Source organism: Choristoneura fumiferana, chromosome 24 (genome assembly GCF_025370935.1).
Source record: "Choristoneura fumiferana chromosome 24, NRCan_CFum_1, whole genome shotgun sequence".
In the NCBI taxonomy this organism is placed as follows: domain Eukaryota; kingdom Metazoa; phylum Arthropoda; class Insecta; order Lepidoptera; family Tortricidae; genus Choristoneura; species Choristoneura fumiferana.
Genome location: NC_133495.1, coordinates 9,191,969 through 9,206,165, shown reverse-complemented (window position 1 = coordinate 9,206,165; position 14,197 = coordinate 9,191,969). Strand labels below are relative to the sequence as shown.

Genomic DNA, 14,197 nt, shown 5'->3' with positions numbered 1-14,197 from the left:
TTGACCCTTGTCACAAGAATTGCAATGACCATTACAATCATTTTGTCCCTGTCCACAAACCACTGACCGCCTCCACCCTAAAAAATGTGTGACGTAATTTTTTTATATTAAATAGCTGGCAAACGAGTAGGCGGTTCACCAGATAGTAAGTGACACCGCCGCCCATTAACACCTAGAGCATTTATTAAGACTGCGCGGGTGCGTTGTCGGCCTAAAAAGGGGCTAATGGGGGAGGAGGGGGGAAGGGTCTCTACTTGGGCCCCGGATCTCCCACTCACCGTACGAAAACACAGTAGCAAAAGTACTATTAAAAATAATAAATAGTAATTCATGGAGAACCTCTGATAATCATGATGATGATGATGATGATGATGATGATGATGAAGGTTAAGATAGCTATTCGGAAAATTACACGATGGTCACTGGGATCCAATAGCTGAAAATATTGAGTTTAAGTAGTTCATTTATTGCTCTTTATTCAGTTTTACGAGCGAGTTTATGTAGTTTTTTTAATATTTCACTGGACCTTCTTTTATGGGCCACATCAAAGAGTGTGGCAAACTTGACGAAAATAATACAACGGAAAAATTTGATATTACATTTTATTTGCGCCCAGAGAGCACCAGACAGAGTGCGAGGATGTGTTGCGAGGATGTCTTCTTCATGAACCAATAGACGCTTCGTATGGGCTCCACAGAAAACCAGCGTTACTGCACATAATGTGCGGCAACACATGAGACCCTGAGTGGAGACCCTTTTTGGTATCCTGCCGTGCACCCAAGTAACATAGTTTTAGTGCTAGTTCTAGTCTTAGTTTTAGGTGGTACTTTTGGAGCCAAAATAAACCTTTCTTTCTTTCTTTCTTTCATTTATCTATTCTCGCACAGCACATCTCTAGTAGAAACTTTGTACGGAACCCTTGGTGAGCAATCCAACTCGCGCTTGGCCGGTTTTTTTAATTATCCTAAGCCATTGCGGTAAAAATAAAAGTTAGACAAGTTTCCTTCAATATCAAAAATTTCGTTCCGCAGAATCGGAAATCGTAAAATTTCTTTCAAACTTTTTAAAGCCGCAATTTATCGTAGTGCCAAAGTTCTACTACATTTTTATACTAAACAAAGAAAAATTATAATAAAACGATGATTTATAAATTTCCGGCGAATTCTGACAACATAAATAGAAACTATCTTATGTACAATACGATCTGTGCGGATTTGGATGAAATTTGGTATGTAGATAGCTGGACATCTGGAATAACACATAGGCTACTTTTTATCCCGATATTCTTACGGGATAAGGATAAAATCTCGAAATAACAGTTATTAGCTAGACTCATGAAATTTGGAACGGTACTTTTTAATGTAACGTCAATGAAAACCACGATGTACATTCCGGGAATCTCTTAAAATCCCGGAATTTCAATCCAACTGCTGTATCTAATGATTAAGTAAGAACATAATTATGCGCTTATTCATCATACCAAGTTCTAGCGGTTTCCATTTCAAATCATTCCGCTTATCACCATTGCAAATGCGTAAAGAAGGTCGTGCGCATTACTGCGCACGTGCACTGCTATCAACTGTTCAATAAGGAAACGCAGCGATACTACGCTTGTTTCATTGGTCCATTTAAGAGATGTCTCTTCGTTCCATTCTCCATACAAACGTAGTCCCGGTCTCATTTGAAAACTAGACAGAAATAGATGAAATTTTGTAAGTATGGACTAGACGTAAATATGTATGCCTGTGGTTTTTCAGATTTTTGTATAAATGTGTAATATCAGAATTACAGGAGCTCAAAAGTCGTCAAAAAAAAGATGTCAACTTTGCACGAGAATTACAGACTAATAAATAAATGATTGTATTATTTTTTTTTGATTTCTCCAAGTATCTTGGGTTACGTATCTTTTTACCAAACATTTTAAAGTTGAACGCGTATATGAGCCAAAGTACCACATAATAGTACATTACTGAAGAGGCCGGGAAGTAGGGGGTTGCCGGCCAAGCAGATATAGATGGCCGAGCGTAGCGAGGCCGGATAGGGATGCGAGGCCGGCAACCCCACGTTCCGGCCGAGGCTTGTATAGTGCTTTTCTCAAACATGACATGAAATAAAATAAAAAAAACCGGCCAAGAGCGTGTCGGACACGTTTCTTGTTTAACCTTATAGTGTCGGTATCGTTGGATAGATCTTTTGAGACCCGGGAACAAAAATTCGTATTATTCAAACAAATATCCGCCCCAACCGGGGATCGAACCCAGAAAGCTTTATTAGTCACTTTCTCTAACCGCTTAGCTCTCCAGTCGTCAAATTTTCGTGTTTAATTCATCATTGCTTCTCTGGCTTTTTACCACATAATTTCTCATTATAGCATAACACTCATTAGTTTCCGTTGAATGCTGGCAGCCACTCTTAAAGCCACGTCTAAACCCAATTTGCCTTTTCATGCTACCATTTTCGCTTCCTATTTGCCTTTTCAACATAAAAAACTAACTACCCTAAAATAGGTTGAAATCTCGCAGCAAAGTTCTGCACCTAGATGAGATTAGATTTATTTATTACCTAATGAAAAAATACGTTATATATACATGTCAGGTAATTATAAGAAATTCACAAAAGGATCGTCAAATTGTATACAAAAAATAATAATAATCATAGTGGTAAATTACAATAAAATGTCAGCCAAAAATAAAATTAGAATTAAATTTTAAAGTAATAATAACAATAATCAAGGGTAAAAACATGAACAAAAAGTTAAAATTAAGAAATTGGAATGATCGATGAAATAAATAATAAATATAACTGTTATAGAAATAAAAAGAGATTGAAACATCTAAGTATTCGTTATTTGCAAAAAAATACAGAACAGCAAGATTTTACGAAATCACAAAAAGAAAAAAACACGACAAAAATATAGAACCAGCTTTCTGAGTCAATATTCCCAGTTAGGGTTAGGGATCTTTAAAAAACGAGCCTGTTAGGTTAGGTTAGGTTAGCTCAAAGGGGTCTGCAACCTGTGATACCCCTCATGTGAGGTGATCCGCATGCTCATTTTCCCCCTCCTATGCTATTTTATGATCTGCTATCTGATGAATGGCTGCGTACAGTGAAATTGTGGAATCACTTCCTTCAGCAGTATTTCCAAACAACTACGACATCGGAGCTTTCAAGGTAAGGGATCTCTTCAGTTGGCAAGTGATGGTCCCGGCAGCTGTCAAAAAAGCTTGGCGTGGTAAGCGACCAGCTCCCGGCAGCCTGTTAAAAAGCGTTGAGTGCCAAGTGTCCGGCTCCCGGATGTTGGATTCCGACGTATTTTACATCTAAATAATAATTGATAGAACTCTTTCCGGCTTGCTCGCTCTCGCTCGATTTATTTATTTATTTATTATTATATATAATTAAAGACTAGGTAGGTATCCAATTTCACGGTGGGATTCTAAGCTAAAATCATAATTCCAAAACTGAATACGTGCGTGCCGCCCCGCACTCTGGCGCAGACAATGGAGTGCAATGATTAATGAACCGCGATACAATCCGGCGCACGGGAAATTAATAAGCGGGTCGTGAAAAGTTGTTTTTTTTCTGTGGAAAGTTAAAGGGTTGAATCAGGTTTTTAGGCCAAGCGAATATTACAGTCATCATTCTCAACATAATGGCCAGTGCTTTTTACCTTGAACGAAGGAAGGTTGTTTTTCGAGCGTATGTATGTAGGTAGGTAAGTATGTATATTTCTTTGGTTCTTTCTGCAGCCTAAACGGGTGGACGGATTACATGAGATGTCATTAGATTCGTCATATCATTGTAACTGTTGCAATAATATAGGTTGAGTATATAACATTTATAACATATTTAAGTTATAATTTTCACATAAATATCAAAAAGAGTAGGAAATAAAAGTAAAAAGCAGAGGGATGTTTTATTATTAAACTTATCCTTTAATAATAAAGCATCCCTCTGCTTTTTACTGACGATGACGATGGTGACAATATAATAAAAGGTTTTTTAAAACAAACACACAACTATTGTAATGTAATATTACCAATTTGGACAAACCTCTCACCTTTTACTACTACCCACACTTACAAAAACTCCAAATAAGAACTCCCACATTTATACCACAAACTATTGCGCTATTATTATACTCATCTTATTTCCATAAGTGTAGACGCCCTAGTAAGAGGAAGCTATTTTATTGCTATTTTCCATCATCTATCGTAAATATAAAATTGAAATATGCTTGGCTTGGGAAATTGTATCATAGATACAGATGGTAGCAGTCGTCTACCGATCTACAGGGTGTAGGTATAGCAGATTATGTATAATATATCAAGATATTCTGACTTTGACTTTGATATAAATACATTAACCACACTTTGGTTTTAGTGTTGCAAAGTGATATTGCAATAAACGTTATGTTTAGCATTGAGTATGTGTGTGTGCACGTTTGTTACTTCTTCACGGTAAAACGGCTGAACGGATTTGAATTAAATTTGGTACGTAGATAGCACAACACACACACTCATATACACAGGCTACTTTTTTCTGGATATTACCACGAAATCGGAAATAAATCCCAAAATTTCAATTGATAGAGACATACAATTTGAGCGCTGTTGTTTTTCGCGCAACTTTAATTAAATCCACGGTTTTGGGAATTCCCACGGAAATTTACGGAAATTTTCGCGAATTTACGTATTTTCTATTCAAATTCTGAACCTAACGGCTTCGTGTGCGAAGCCGCGGGTAATTGCTAGTATAAAATAATAAGAAAATATTCCAGATAAATTTTAAAACGCCTCTAGATATCTTCCAATACATTTATGCTCCTTTCTGTTAAAATAGAGAAAAAAAAAGCTAAAATAGTCTCAGATAACGGCGGATCTACCAATGGAGCCCTGTAGCACCACAATCTTTTATTTATTACTTGAAAGCAGCACTAAAGGGACGTCCATACTATGCCGTAAAATGCTAGCTACCTGACTACGACAAAGTCCCTAGAGCAATATAGATGTCATAATCCGTTCGGTTTACTGCAGTGAGAGTATAAAAATGTTTTTTTTTTATTCAGTGAGCTATTCACGGGTCAACAAATTTTATTTCCATAAATTTTCTTGCATGCAAGCCTGGTCGTGACTATTGGTTTTTGGAGTCTTTTTGTATTTTTTATTTCAACTCCAATTTTTTTTAGTTTTACGGTCATCCCGTAAAATCCACATCGAAATACAAACTGAAACAGAAATGCACAGAAAAACCAGAAAAAGAGACCAGCGCTGGGTTAGTTCCGATGGGGTGCTGAAAGTTTCTCTAGTGTCGCTGCTTAAGTGACTAAATAAGAAACAAAAAAACTGAGATATGTGATGAATAGGAGAAATTTGTGTCTGTACTACTGTCCAGTGGTGGCGTAGCGGTATAGCACGCGGCAGCGCTGGTCTCTTTTTCTGGTTTTTCTGTGCATCTCTGTTTCAGTTTGTATTTTCGATTTAATTGATTAAGCTTATTCTCAGTTCTGATAATCAACTCGGAAAAAGTTTGAAAAGCTTTAGCAATTTTTAGTTATGTATGTAACACCCCATTTATGACCACTAGCTACTTAGACCGTTGCTATATAGACCACTCTTGTTACTTGGAGTTGTTTTTCTTAGACCACCTACACTATTTAGACCAGTTGCTTTTACACGAAGTGATACAGACCGTTTATCTGTGTCTCCAAAATTTTCCTGGTAGGCTGGTAGGTAGTTAAATGTCTTTAATTAAATTTTGTTTTAGGATAAAATGACCCATCAGACGCCATTCATAAAGTCATAAAATAAAACGAAGGGACCTAATGTGAGTGGGGAACATCTCTCTATTGCCAAGTACGAACTCGGGACTCCAGCTCTGGCTGCATGGAAGGCACGAAAAGAAGAGCCACTATATTACAAAAAAAAAAGAAAACATCCCAAGAAATTCGTCATGGAGATAAACTACTGATCCTCATTAAACAATAACGACCGCTAAGTCAAGATAGATAGCAGCTTATGTTTAGAGACGACTGCACTATCAAAATGCCAAAATATGCATGCAAAAAAGGGCGAAATATGCACTAAATATGCACAATCATAAAAACAGTTATTATTAGGATTTACGTTTATTTTCACATTTTATTTGATATTTTTTTGATGAAGGTGCTTTTCACAAACCTTGCAGAAAATCGCTGTGCCATCAGTCGTAAATTGGCCTGGGTGAATTTTTATCCAAGATTCTATTAAAGTCAGCGTACTTTTTTTCACGGGCTGCATTATTTCACCAAAAATAAGATTTTCGTGGATAAATAAACAAATACAGCGAGCGAGACAGAACTGTATAAAAAAAACTCTTTAAAAACGGCTTAATACAATACGCCTAACGCGTACAACAACTGAAATAAGCACTGTCAATGAAAAAGAATCAAAATATGCAATAACGCTATAAAAATAGAATTATATGCATTTTCATATGCATACAAATGCATTAAATCCGATGTCTACTCATGTGACACATCATCATCATCATCAGCCCGAAGACGTCCACTGCTGGACAAAGGCCTCCCCCTTAGAACGCCACAATGAACGACAACTTGCCACTTGCATCCACCGGTTTCCCGCCACTCTCACGATGTCGTCAGTCCACCTGGTGGGAGGCCTGCCAACGCTTCGTCTTCCACTTGACACACTTGACTTAAATAGCTGTGTAAAATCGCACTCGTGGTAATTATTCCCGACATATATAGCTCAAAGAATATACAAGTTGAAGAGTCCTCGAGTAGCGACAACAAAGCGGAAGACGAAGCGTTGATAAGCCTCCCAATAGAAGGACTGACAACATCGTGAGAGTTGCGGGCAACCAGTGAATGCAAGTGGCGAGTTGTCGTACATTGCGGCGTTCTAAAGGGGAGGCCTTTATTCAGCAGTGGACGTCTCCCGGCTGATGATGATGATCATCATCCCAGCCTATATACGTCCCACTGCTGGGCACAGGCCTCCTCTCAGAACAAGAGGGCTTGGGCCATAGTTCCCACGCGGGCCCAGTGCGGATTGGGAACTTCGCACGCACCATTGAATCGCTTCGCAGGTTTGTGCAGGTTTCCTCACGATGTTTTCCTTCACCGCAAAGCTCGTGGTAAATTTCAAATGATCCGCACATGAATTTCGAAAAACTCAGAGGTGCGAGCCGGGGTTCGAACCCACGACCCTCTGCTTGAGAGGCGATAGGTCAAACCACTAGGCCACCACGGCTTCACGGATGATGATGATGATGAGTCATTATTAGAAGTAGTAAAGTATATTGCCAAATAGTTTAAGAGCTACCATTTTTTGCTTTCGAACTTCTTTCTTAGTGACTATAAAAAGAAACGTCTTGAAGCTGAATTCGGTAAACCTCTCACGCTAATAAAAGGTAGATTAGGAGCTGAATACACTAATTTATCTCAACAAAATACTCGACCGCTTTTCCAAATCTGCCGGAGATGTTTTGTAGCATTAACTTTTTATACAGAGTAACGGTGTTTGGTCAAGGCACTGGCTGCCATTACACGAAGGCGTAGGGAATGTGTATTTGTTAATGAGAATTTGTTTCGGTGAGATAATTGATCGGTACCTACCTAGTTTCTTTGTTAGCTTTTGTTTTGTTTTGGAGTGACTTACGTGTACACTTAGGGCAGGCTGTACTCAATTTATTTTTGTGCCATAAATGTGTTTAAACAATGGTGCAGCGAGTGACAGCTTTGTTAGCAGCATTAAAAGCCAATATAATTTTTATTATAGGTAAGCCACTCATGGAAACCGCGGGCTTCATATTGAGTATAGTTGATTTCAAGTTTACCACAGCAAAAGGATTTGCATATTTTTGCATTCCGTAGTAGTTATGGCAAAAAACAGATCCTTTATTCACTACTGTCGAATCTCGAAAATGTTTGTTTCTCGATTTTGTATTTATTATATTTATGGTATTTCTAGCGCTTGGTTGGATTTGTGGTTTGGAGTCCAAGTAAGTGATAATTGCTTACTTACCAGTCGCGTTGTATGATAAAACATAGAATAATGGATGCTTACCTGAAATAAAAAATAAAACAGTTAGTTTAACGTTTAAAATTTTCGTGATTTTCACTCACTCAAAATACCACAAACAACACAAAACAGATAACTAAAACAGTTAATTATATAATATATCTATTCGTATATTATAATTAACCTGTAAAAAACCTGAGGCAAACCAAGTTGTTTTACTTTGAAAGTTACCTTTACAGATCAAGTATAAAACAACGTAAGTATCATTAAGAGTATCGTAATGGATTTGTAATAAGTGGTTTGCCTCAAAAGTTTCCAACCGTTCAACTTCAACTAGGTAATAATACAAGTGAAAACATAGCGATGTAATTATATAGCCATGTAAGGTTATCTGTTCTTCGAGCGATGTGGCCCGCCCAATGCTACTTCAACTTGCATACTTTTCCAGCAAAAAAAGTATCGCTTAACTAAATTAATTTATATTGTTACAAAAACAGAACTCCTAATAGTGTTACATATCTACGCTACATTGACTTCAATCGACCTACAAAGCCAAGTTTATTTTTAGGAGTAGATATTTCTTACAAAGTTTAATTCAAGCGAAAATTTATGGCCGATGTCTTGACCCTGATTACCATATCGGTTGCTTTTTGTGGAGCCCCTAAATCTCTGTTCTAGCGGAGTCAGCAGTGATTACTGAGTATTATTGGAAAAGGTTAATGCCTTTTTATCCAGAATAGGAATAGCTTTTTGTGTGCTTGAGCAGCTGCATTGTAGAGTGGATGGATCTCGTTTTATGTCTATCTTGCATATTGGTAAGTAGCATCATTGGCATATTACTTTTACCGTTGAAAATCAACTATTAACATTGTGATTTTTCTTACCTTTTCTTTTAGAGCTCATTATTGCAATACACAACCAAAGCAAACTAGTACTCCTTCGTCAAAAGGCGTTTTCTTAAATAAAACCCTATTTTCGTAATCATTATGTCTAAATATGCTAGCCACATGCAAATACGCTTTAATCTTCAATTAAACTGACCAATCAGTAATGAGTCAGGAAACTATCGATAAAATATAAATTATTGATATTTTGTTTACATACATTTAGTAGGTATTTACTTAAGAAAAGGAGTTACCTTTATGCTTAGCAGTAGTTATATTTTCTTTTACATCGACAGGAGAATTCTTATATACCAACTTAAATAATATGGATATGTAGGTACATTTTGTAAAAGTGTACAAGCATTCGTTCACTGTTTTTTTATTCAATCAAAATCGTGTAAGAAAAAAAATGTACTCGCGACATTATGAGGAGACGAGGAAAGTAAAAAAAAAAAAATACTTCTCATGATCACTAAATTATCCTAAATCAGAATAATGCATTTAACACATAAAAAAACGGCAAACAGTAAAACCGGCCAGTAATATTTAAAAATACAAACATGAAAATTCTTATTTAAATAGACCAAATCCCTTTATCCTTTTGGACAGGACTCAAAAATGTTAAAAAATAAAACATTTGCCCCAACTTTACTAAGCTATTTACAAATCCATTCATAGTCCTAAAGCACATTGTATGATTCGATTTCTTGTTATCTCATATTATACTTTTAGCTACAGATTCAATTGTTACTTTAAAGATGTATACTTACCTAATGTAGATTTTTATAAAATAAATAAAATATTGGAAAATACCACTTTATAAAATGGTATTGTAATTGTAATGGTATTGTAATTTTCTCTGTGTACCTGTTTTCTGTATCGCTTACTATTTCTGGTGTACAATAAAGAGTAATTGTATTGTATTGTATGGTTTATTGCTTTTACACAAGTTAAAGGCTTCGTGCAGCCTCTTATTACGACTAAATTGAGTGTGTCTTTTCAAAAAGCTCATAACTATTGTGTCGATAAAAATGTATCGATATACATCGCATCTCTACAATAGTTGAAATGACCAGTAAATCCTCTTACGATTACAAAGTAATGCATCCTAAAACCGACCGTAACTACTGGCCATAAATCCTAATTTTCTACAACGTGCTCAAGCTGACGGATTTGACGTAAACTTGTACATTTAAGACTTTAGTCGCCGGTGTTAAGGGCGGTTTTGCTTTGCTGGTCGAAAAGCAGACCATACGTAGTGAAAATTGTTGTCTTCCGTCCACGCTGCCGTGGACAGATTGGTACATTGAATTGAAGAACATTGGCTGGAAATGACGGTTCAGTTAAAAATACAAAAGATACTAGTTTTATTGTAAGGCTCTCCAAGCTTAATTTAATTCACGTGTTGGATTGGAACCACTGAGATGTAATAACAAGAGAAACACGTGTTTTTTCCCCTTCTAAAAACTGGTCAAGCACGAGTCTGACTCGTGCTCCAGGGTATTTTATTTTACATAAAACTGACGGTGATTGACCCCTATCTCACCTGATGTCATTATTCGAGTGGATAGCAAACGAGCAAGTGGGTCTCCTGATGGTAAGAGATCACCATCGCCAATAGACACCTAGCCTAGTGTTAAGTGCAGATGAGGCCAAAGGTGTAAATATCTCACTGGTTCAGTAACAGCCTATTCACTTTAGTCTTGAAGAGACCTAGATTGTAATTATCCGGAGATACAGACGACGGGAGGGAATTCCATTCCTTAGCAGTTAGCATTACGCGCTCGCTTAGTAGTTCTAAGAGTGTTTTAACCGCTATCAGTTTCCTGTGGTTTTTCAGCAAACACCATGGGTTTCTGACAAAATATCAGCACTACAGGTTACTGCAGTATATGCTGAGTCAGCGCCTATTCTAGACATCGTCGCAGGGCTCTCAATTTATCAATTGAAATAATAATAAGTGAAATTTATTTTGGTGCTAGTTTTAAGTTTAAAGGTATTATTGTATATTTTCTATTGTACTTTGAGCTTTGTATGCTGTTTTGAATAAAGATTCTATCTATCTATCTATCTGTCTCTTAAGCCGGGAATACACATGCCTGTAAAACAGATCAGTAGCTTACATATTAGTTAATGGCATGTAGAAGTAACCACACACAGTGAATACATTTGCAAGTTAAACTTGCATGCGATTGGCGTCTTTCTTTTCGCTACTGGCATGCCAGTAGCGGTCGCATGCGTTCACTCATGCCAATTTCGCAGCCCCCGCGACCCTCCCTTATTGCACGCTAGTAAATCAAATTGCTTGCGATCTACTTGCTTGCGAGATATAGGCATGCCAGTTAGTGTACAATACAAGCACGCACAAGGCACGTACAAGGAGCTGTAATGCAAGTGTGCCAGCTAAAGGCGTGTGTATTCCCGGCTTTATACTAATGAGATGAGTCAGGTTGAATGGAAGGATTTTTAAAAAACGATATGGTGTGCGGTACAATAATTACAATTCATTAAATTTCTTGCTTACGGCTTGCCATTTCTTTAATTTATGCGACAGGCAACTGATAGCGGTTAAAAACGCTCGTAGAACTACCTTCCAGGGTTCCGTACTTCCACAGCAAGCTTAAATAATTTTGTTTTTTTGACCCAGTCTCCGTTTCAAGTAAGTGTTACAATTTTCCGACTTCTCATAACTAATTATGTACTAATTTTATTCCGGCATAGCCCGAAGAATTGCGAAACTGAAGTGGCAGTGGCGGGGCAACTGGCCTGGAAAGGTTAACTGGTAGAGATCCCTTTACGGGATAATTTTTCTGTGTACATCTCTTTATCTTGTTAGTTGTAATTTTCATATAAAATAAAGAGTTACAATACAATACAATACACATCGCTCGCAGGACTGATGGCCGATGGGGTCAGAAGGTTCTCGAATGGCGTCCGCTGACCGGGAGAGGAGCTGTCGGTAGGCCTCCAACAAGATGGAGCGAAGACTTGGTTTAGATTACGGGATCGCGGTGGATGCGGAAAGCACAAGACCGGTCTGAGTGGAGAGCCTTGGAGGAGGTATGTCCAGCAAGTGGACGTCTTTCGGCTGACATGATGATGATGATGATGATGATCCAGATAATCCTACTAATATTATAAATGTTGAAAGTTGTGATGAGTTGAGTGATGAGAGGTGAGTGAGATGTGTTACTTTTTCACGCTTAAACGGCGGACGGATTTGGATGAAATTTGGCGAAAGTTAGTTGATAACCTGGATTAAAACATAGGATACTTTTATCCCGATATTCCCACGGTATAGGGATAAAATCTCAAATAACACCGCTAGGCTTAGAGTCATGAAATTTGGTATTTTAGGTAGTTGGACGTCTGGAATAAAAACATAGGGTGACTTTTTGACCCGATATTCCCACGGATACCTAGCGGATAAAATCTTAAAATAACAAACCGCGCTGGGCTTTGAGCCATGAAATTTGAGTATGTAGGTAGTGGACCGCTGGAATAACACATAGGCTACTTTAGTCCGATATTCCCACGGGATAGGGATTAAAATCTCGAAATAATAACCGCTGGGCTAGGTCATGAAAATTGGTAGTAGGTAACTGGACATCTGGAATACACTTAAGTGACTTTTTGAGCCGATATTCCCGGATAACTAGGGTAAAAATCTCGAAATTAACAACACTGGGCTTAGAACCATGAAATTTGGTGTAGGTAGTGGACCTCTGAATAACACATAGGCTACTTTTTATTCCGATATTCCCACGGGATAGGATAAATTCTTGAAATAAACAACCGCTGGCTTAGAGCATGAAATTTGGTATGTAGGTAACCGGACGTCTGGATTAAACATACGCTACTTTTTATCCGGATATTTCCACGGATAGTTTTGCAACTAAGGACCCATACATCCGTGTATTTTATTGTATTATTATTTTGTAATTTTTTCTTTAATTTATACTTACTGTAGTTTTTTAAGTATTTTATTTGTTACTTATTTTATTTTGAAAACAATTACTTTCTGCCAAGCTTCTTGCGGCGCATCTTCTTGGCAATGATGGTCTTTCCGAAGTGCTGGTGGTATTTAAAAAAAATGAGTTGTAAAAGTGCCCATTGCGGCCTATTTACTGAATAAATGATATGAATTTAAATTTGGATAGGGAAATTTTTAATTTTAGCGCTGGTTAGAGTCTTGAATTTGTACATTATTCGCAACACAACCTCAATGAAGACACGATATAAATTTTGGAAATTCCAGGGGAATTTTGTAAAATCCCGAATTTCAATTTGCAACTACCAGACCGAATAGTTACGCGTGCGAAGCGCGGTAAAAGCTAGTAGAAGATAAAAGGTTTCACGGTGGTGCAGGCTGCTTTCAACCGAAGCTACTGGAGATGGGGGAGACTTACAACAACAGTGGACGTCCTACGACGATTATGATAATGATGATGATAATGATCAAGATAATAGAAAACAAATACAATAAAGTAACTTATGGTGTCAGAGGTTTTCAGTAGTATATAGGTAGAGTCATTCACGATACGCGTGCCGTGTTCTTATACAATGTAATTAATGTCTATTTTTGACAAAATCACGCTTCTTCGTGGATGGCACTAGGTATATATTCAGTTAACACCTTATATTTAGGTGTCACATTCCTGAACAATTATGTAACTGGTGCCAAAGGAGCATTCATACGTACAGACTTTTTTAAAATTAAGTAAATCATACACATTTTGGGTAAAGATATAGAAAATATATTTTTTTTTTTATTCGACTGGTGGCAAACGAGCAAGTGGGTCTCCTGATGGTAAGAGATCACCACGCCATAGACAACTGCATCACCAGGGTATTGCAGATGCGTTGTAACCTAGAGGCCTAAGATGGATACCTCAAGTGCCAGTTATTCACCGGCTGTCTTACTCTCCACGCCGAAAACAACAGTGCAAGCAAGCGCTGCTGCTTCACGCAGATTAGCGAGCAAATGGTGGTAGCAATCGGGCGACTTGCACAAGCTCCTACCACCCTGCAAAAATATATAAAGATCTTAAATTAGCTAGATATTCAGGTTAGGTCAGGTTAATTTGCAGGTGGTAGGACCTTGTGCAAGGTCCGCCCGGATTGCTACCACCATCTTGCTCGCTAATCCTGCCGCGAAACAGCAGTGCTTGCACTGTTATGTTTGGCGTGGAGAGTAAGACAGCCGGTGAATTACTGGCACTTGAGGTATCCCATCTTAGGCCTCTAGGTTGGCAACGCATCTGCAATCCCCCTGGTGTTGCAGGTGTC

The 14,197-nt window shown here is 37.8% G+C and overlaps 1 protein-coding gene and 1 pseudogene across 1 annotated transcript in view; one reads left to right on the top strand and one right to left on the bottom strand.

The window, feature by feature from the left end:
- LOC141441948 (uncharacterized) overlaps positions 1-675 on the top strand; it is a 6,950-nt pseudogene extending 6,275 nt beyond the window's left edge.
- The window catches only part of LOC141441460 (orexin/Hypocretin receptor type 1-like), a 233,215-nt gene that overhangs the window by 170,492 nt on the left and 48,526 nt on the right, over positions 1-14,197 (bottom strand). The gene's annotated exons all lie outside the window — the stretch shown is intronic.